General features: G+C 37.5%; 1 protein-coding gene across 2 annotated transcripts in view; it reads left to right on the top strand.

The window, feature by feature from the left end:
• Positions 1-798: 798 nt before the first annotated feature.
• The window catches only part of LOC122051168 (phosphatidylinositol 4-phosphate 5-kinase 9-like), a 45,290-nt gene continuing 38,665 nt past the window's right edge, over positions 799-7,423 (top strand). The window contains exons 1-2 of one of the 2 annotated variants that reach the window (XM_042612146.1): positions 799-1,089; positions 3,353-3,536. The gene's annotated coding sequence lies outside the window, so the exon portion shown is untranslated. The remainder of the gene's footprint in view (positions 1,090-3,352; positions 3,537-7,423) is intronic. The other variant, XM_042612145.1, reaches the window with a different exon arrangement.

Genomic DNA, 7,423 nt, shown 5'->3' with positions numbered 1-7,423 from the left:
AACGCAAGTATAATTGAAGTGAAACTTAATAATAAAGAAATTAATAGTTCGATTCTCCGTGCCTTTTTTTTTATTCCTCTTTTCCATATCAATTAATTATTTTTTTTTCCTTTTACTTAACTTTCTCCGCTCTCTCTCTTTACTTTTTGTCCTCCTTTCTCTAATATACTTCACTTGAGTAAAAAAAGTCAAATCGTTAATATCATGGAATCCAAGAGGAGAAAAATAAAAAATGTATATTTCTCATATAAATGCTGACGTGGTGGATAACCACGTGGGTCAAGAGAGTAGGAATTCGGTCGGCACTAAAATGTCGGTTCCCATCCCGTTCCCTCGGCCCCACGGCCCCCACCCTCACATAACGGCTTCCCGAAGGAAGAGAAAGAGTCCAATAAACACAATGGCATTGCCGAAAATAGACATCCCGAACTCCCCCGGAAAAGTCTACCCGCAGACTCAGACAGGTGGCTCCCGCCTTATAGATCAAATCTTCTGTCTCTAAATTTTTTTTTTATTCCCGTGTCCTCTGTCGATCGGATGAATCAGATTATATCTTAAGATATCATAATATCTTTAAGATGTGTGTAATATCCTCATGATTTATAAGATATCCTTGAGATGTAATCTGGTCTATCCTATCGCTGCCCGCCTTGCCTGCCTTACATGCCCACTCACGCCTCGTTGGCTTTCCCACTCGGTGACATGTACCCGACAGCTGTACCCACCCATCGATTGACGTAACGCCATGCACCCGCCCGCCCACCCACTCGATCTAGTCTCTTCTTCTGCTGCTTCTGCTGCTGCTTCTTGTTTTTCTTTATTCTCTTCTCGTCACTCTCACGCGCATTTCGACTTACGGCAAGAAATAGCAGAGAACCAAGCCCTCCCTTCCTCCACAAAAATAGTAGTAGTAGAACGAGTTTACCGACCACAAAAATATCTCTCCCTCTCGTCGGCAAGGAAGTCCCTATTACCGATCAAACGCCTTCTAATCTAGAGCAACTGCCTCCGTCCCCCATCTCGGACGGCAGCAGCGGTGGCCGCGGCTCTTCCCTGCTTCCAGCTCCTCCGGATCGAATCGCTACCTCTGTCAGTAACCTCTCCGGTTCTCGCTTTTCTTCTCTTGTCCTTGTTGCATCTCTCGGATCCATAGCCTTCCTGTTGGGCTCTGTCATCTTAGACTAGAGCGATGCTTAAAGTTTACGTTTCTCATTCCAGCGGGTTCGTTTCTCGATGGATTGGTAATTGAGAAAGAGCTGGGTTTTTGAATCGTCGTTGTTTTTGTCCGTTTGACTAACTGGAGCGGAACCTCTCGTTGCCTTATGTGCGACGTTGGTGGGATTGTTGATTGTTAGGTTATTTGGGTTTTATTCTGGTGGAAACTGGAATTTGGTTCTTACGGATGGCTGCATCCGTTAAAAAGATAGACAGTGGTCCAGTTTGATATTCACCTGCAAAGGTAGGTTAGATTGTAGTGTTCTTTTGGGTGGATTGGCTTTATGCCAGTTTTCTGTACTCGGGGTTCTTTATTTTTTTTAACATGCAAAATGGTTCCCCACTTCATATTCTCTGTTACTGTTACTGTTTTTTTTTTTTTTTTTTGGTTTTAATAATTGAATTCCTCTCTGGAGTAAAGACGAATGTTTTTAGGTACATGTACCAAATCTCATCATTAGTTTTATCAAATTTCTTTTCACATATATCAAAATGATTAAAGTGAGTATGAACTGATAATGCTAATTGTTGATTCATCGCCAAAAGGAATCTTCTTCCTATTGATGCTTCAATAACTTCCATATTACAATATTTCTTGTATGTTGTATACTGCTATTAATTTAATACGCACCAAGTTATTCACACCAAGCAAGCCAGATTTGTTACTGCATTTTTTGTTTTGTTTTGTTTTGGACTTATGTTGAAAAGCTGGATATCTTTTAGCATATGCAATAATCCTGTGAATTTTGACATGGATCAATAGAGTTTTGCTTGCTGGAAAAGTTAGAAATAAAATTGATTCTACTGCTAGAAAATAGAACTTATATTTAAGTGAGTTTCAATATACAGTACAATTTTGCGGAAAGTCCATATGCTGCCTGATTATCAAAAAGATGTCAAACTAATGGTATGAAACATGATATTGATGACTGTGGTACTTGTAAAAGGCATGGTGCTTCCAGCAAGTAATGTATAATTCTAGCATGTTGGTAAGTTAAGATTTCTTCTGAAAGAGCCTCTGGGATTTCACTTTATGAGATGATGACTATATATTTGGGAGCTATTAGAAAACGATTTCAGATTCATAACATAAATCTAAATTCAGGATCCTTCATATCATATCAACATGATAAACAATAATTTAAGTTACGCCTGAGTCCATAACAACAAACGTTTAATCTTGTTGAAGTCTTCTAGATTAATATGTTCCCTTTTGAATTTTATGATGATGGGATGCCAATAAGGGTTACATATGAACTGGGGACCTGAACCTCTATTTATAATCGAAGAGTTATAAACTTGCCATATTTCTAATTTATCCCATCATAAATTAGAAATAAGAAATAGGTTTCTACACAAAATAAAATACATATTTAAACTTAATGCTTCTAACCTAATAAATATAGCTTAATTAGATCACTTTATTGGGTTCCACTTTTAAGATAGACATTTATGAACATATTTAATTAAATATGTTAACTAACATGATTATTTTTCCAACAATCTCTCACTTGGGTTACATATCTTACATTAGAAATGTGTTTATCCCAAAGAGCGCTCATAATTTTGCTTTGCTATCTTGAATCAGATCATCCCGCATAATCTTGTCCATCATCATATCAATATTGGATCGAGGCGGTCTTTGTTGCATCGATCACAACTGAACCTTCAATGAACATGAATATCAATATAACCAAACGACATATATCAAATATGAATATGTGATCTAAACATATCTATTTCTAATTGCTCCTTTAGTGAGATAAAAATATAGTGAGTGTAACCAAAAACTTTATTTCCTTAACCAAAGTTCAAAAACAAATAATGAAGGTATACCTTTAACGATTCAGCATTTTAATGTACAAACTCCTACCGAGCAATGTGCTCCTAAAAGGCTACGGGTGTCAAACCTTTAGTGAGCGAATCTACAATCATTGAGTTGTTCCAATATTCTCTATAACCAACTGACCACTTTGTACCCTTTCTTTAACAAGAAGGAATTTGACGTCATTTTGCTTCTATTTTGATAAGCTCCTATTGTTGTTAGAGAACATACCTGTCGATTTATTGTCACAAAATATCTTTAAGGGTCTTCAATACCATCCATAATTGGTAGCCCTGTGACAAAATTTCGCAGACATATTTCGTGGTTGGATGCCTCATAACATGCTTTGTATTTTGTCGCTATGGTGAAAGAGGCTACAAGTGTTTGCTTAACACTTCTCCAAGATATAGCCCTTCCAACAAGTAAGAACACATAGCCTGATGGATCTCCGACTATCTTGGCACCAATGATCTCAAATTGGTTTGATTTCTTATAGGTAAGCATGAAGTCTTTTGTTCTCTGTAAATACTGCATGACTCTTATGGCTGCTACCCAATGATCCATTCCAGGGTTACTCATATATTTGCATAACATCCCAATAATGTATGCAATATTTGGGTGTGTGTAAACTTGAGCATACATTAAATTACCAATAGTTGAAGCATATGATTTTTTTTTTTTTTGCCTTTCTTTAGTTTTAAGGTCATTTTTAGGGCACTGTTTTAAACTAAAATGTCTCCTTTAGCGAGAGCGGTATTTCCTGGTTTGTTGTTTTGCATGCCAAATCTTTTAAGTACCTTTTTGATGGAACTCTTTTGTGACTACCCAAGTGTACCCCGAGAACGATCCCAGTGTATCTGAATTCCTAATACAAAAGAGGCATATCAAAGATCTTTCATCTCAAATTTCTTTGATAGAAATTTCTTGGTTTCAAATAACATAACCTTATCATTGCTAGCAAGCAATATGTCATCGACATACAAAACTAAGGAAATATGTTTACTCCCACTAAACTTGTGACATGCACAATAATCCGCCATATTTACCGCAAGATCAAAAGAGGTTACTACTTGATGGAATTTGGGATACCATTGAAAGGAAGTCTAGTCCATAGATGTATTTCTTAAGTTTGTAAACCATTTTCCTTGCATCTCCAAAGACAAAGTTTTCTGGTTGCATTATATAAATTGTATTATCGGTGTTGCAATTGAGAAACACAATCTTTACATCAATATGATGTAACTCAAGATCAAAATGTGCAACAAGTGCCATAATAGTCCTAAAGGAGTCCTTTGTAAAAAATTGGAGAAAAAAATCTCCTTATAATCTATGCTTTCCCTCTGAGTGAAGCCTTTTGTGACAAGATGAACCTTATATCTCTCTACATTACCATTCACACCTTTAGGTAATGAAATGAGGTCCCAAATGCTATTGTCATATATCGACTTAATTTCTTCATTCATGACATCAATCCACCTTTGAGAATTCGAACTTTGTATAGCCTGATGGAAGTTGATAGGATCATCCTCCTACTAGTCCAATACCATCCTCATGTTCTTGGAGAAATACTATGAAATCATTCGGAATAGCATTTCTCCTTTCTCTCGTGGATCTCCTTAATGACATTACTTCTTGAGTTTGAGGGTGTTGAGTTTGTTCATTAAGAATAATTTCCTCATTGTGTATTAGGGAGTTCATCATTGTCTTGAAGTTTCATATTTGATTCTTGATCAATGTCTTGTTTGGTGACATGATCAAATGCAATGGTAGGGATTTGAATTAATTCCTCTTCAAGAGCAAATTCTTTATCCTTATCTCTCTCTCCAAACTAGGGCTGTAATCGAGTCGAGCCGAGCTCGAGCTCATGCCAGCTCGAGCTCGAGAAAACTGCATAGGCTCGAGCTCGGCTCGAGTTTGATCGAGCTTGTGAGTTTGAGCTCGAGCTCGAGCTCGAGTCGAGCTCAAGTCGAGCTCGAGCCGGCTCGAGCTTGACTTGGAAAAATAAATTAAAAACCTGCCCCAGTGGAGATATGAACCGTAGACCTCAAATACACCAAATGACATGCTCTAGCCACAAACTCCTCCTTAACTTATTGTTTATTTTAAAAGTAATAATAATTTTAATTATTAAAATATTAAATTAGCCTGGCTCGACGAGCCCTCGAGCTAGTGTTCAATGAGCTCGAGCTCGGCTCGAGCTCGGTCAAATTCGAGCTCGAGTCGAGTTTTGACCGAGCCGCTCGCGAGCGGCTCACGAGTGGCTCGGCTCATTTGCACCCCTACTCCAAACTCAGCTTCCTCAAAGAATGTTGCATTTCCCATCTCAAAAAGGGACTTAGTCGTGGGATCATAAAACTTATATCCTCTTGATCTTTTGGAATATCCAACAAAATAATAGCTAATTGTTTTGGAGTCCAATTTTGCTTTCATTTGGTCTATAAGGCCTTGCCTTAGCTGGACATCCCTAAACACGAAAGTGTCTGATAATTCGGCTTTTGTTGGTCCAAAGTTCGTATGGCGTTTTAGTCGTTGATTTCAAGGGTACTCTATTAAGAATGTACCCTTCAATGCTTCTCCCTAGAGAGAACTCAATGAGGTTGAATGAGAAATCATGCTTCTTGCCATATCCTTTAGTGTTTTGTTTCGTCTCGTAGATACACTATTCATTTTTGGAGAACCCTACATGGTCTACTATGTGGGACTATACCATGTTCCTCTAGGAATTTAGCAAATGGACCTAGACGTCGTTCATATGTTGTATCATATTTATCATAGTATTCATCTCCATGGTCAGATCTAACAACCTTAATCCTTTTGCAAAGTTGGTTTTCAACTTCAACCTTATAATCTTTGAGCATGTTTAGTGATTGAGATTTCTTGTGAATCAAATAAAGATACCCATAACGAGAGTAATCGTCTATGAATGAAATAAAATATTATTGATCATTCCATGAAGCCATAGGGAATGACTCACAAATATCAATATGAATTAATTCCAAGGCATCCGAAGCTCTGTTGGCATCTAATTGTCTTATGTTTGTTCTTTTCCCTTTGATGCAACTAATACAAACATCAAGATTTGTAAAATCAAGGGAACTGAGAATTACATCACTTACAAGTCTTTCAATTCTTTGTTTAGAAATGTGAATCGCTTATGCCACAAAGATGCGGAATTCTCATAAGTTAATTTTCATTTTAAACCATGTGTACCAACATGTAAATTTCATTAAGATTTTCAAGAGACGATAAAGAACCGCTACCAATGATATTTGAATTTAAAGAAAGACTAAACTTGCAATCGTGGTTTAAAAGAGGGCAGATCCTCTGGTCCACAAAATAGTGGACCAAGGGATGGACTACTTGCAATTGTGGTCGGATCATGGCCGCGATCCGACCGTAATTTGTTGCGATCCCTCCTTGGGTTCACTGTCCCCCCAGGTTATAGTTTGGGTCGGGGCGGGTGGCCGGAGGCCGCCGATGGTGGGCAAGTTGCCAGATAGCTTGGCGCCGAGCGGGGGAAGACCTCCATGTGGCCTCCGACCACCCACTCCAACCCATACTATAACTTAGGGGGGACGATGAACCCAGGGAGAGATCACAACCAATTGCGGCCAGATCACGGCTACGATCCGACCACAATTAAAAGTGGTCCATCCCCTGGTCCACTTTTTTTGAACGAGGGATCTGGGCTCAGTTTAAAATCTTGAGCCATGCTTATGAAGGTTTCGATCTTGGATCGGAACGATACAATTTCGGTACCATATCATGTCGTATCGATATAGTTTTCAATATTTTTTAAATATAAAATATATTAATTAAAATAAATCATTTAATCTAAATATTTTAAAATAAAAAATAAATAATCTATTTATATATATATAATTAATGGGATAATTTTATTAGGTTTAATTAAGTCTATTTAAGTTATCTCATAGCTAGGAGTTGTGTCTGGTCCTTTTGATCTGGACACGAGCTCTATTCTACTCACATGGCTCGATTAGACCGTAACTTTTATGCACAGTCGGCGATTGAATCTTCTGGTAGTTCAGACTCTGATACCAATTATTAGGACCAAAGAAATTTAGATATCTCCATAATGATATGATATTGCCCACTTTGAGCCTAAGCCCTCATGGTTTTATTTTTGGATTTTATCCAAAATGCCTCATACTAATGAAGATATCTTTCTCTTATAAACTCATGATCTTTCCCATGTGTTTTCAATGTGGGACTTTGTTTGCAATCTTACAATCCCAACAAGAAGGTATCATTGAAGTAGAAGCGAAGAAAAAAAGCCATATAAGAATCCATAGAAATAATTGATAAATTTACATGTTGGTACAAAAATATTAATTTGTAAGTTGTACTCTTGATGTTGTAATC

Source organism: Zingiber officinale, chromosome 3A (genome assembly GCF_018446385.1).
Source record: "Zingiber officinale cultivar Zhangliang chromosome 3A, Zo_v1.1, whole genome shotgun sequence".
NCBI classification, from domain to species: Eukaryota; Viridiplantae; Streptophyta; class Magnoliopsida; order Zingiberales; family Zingiberaceae; genus Zingiber; species Zingiber officinale.
This window is presented reverse-complemented; position numbering and strand designations above follow the sequence as displayed.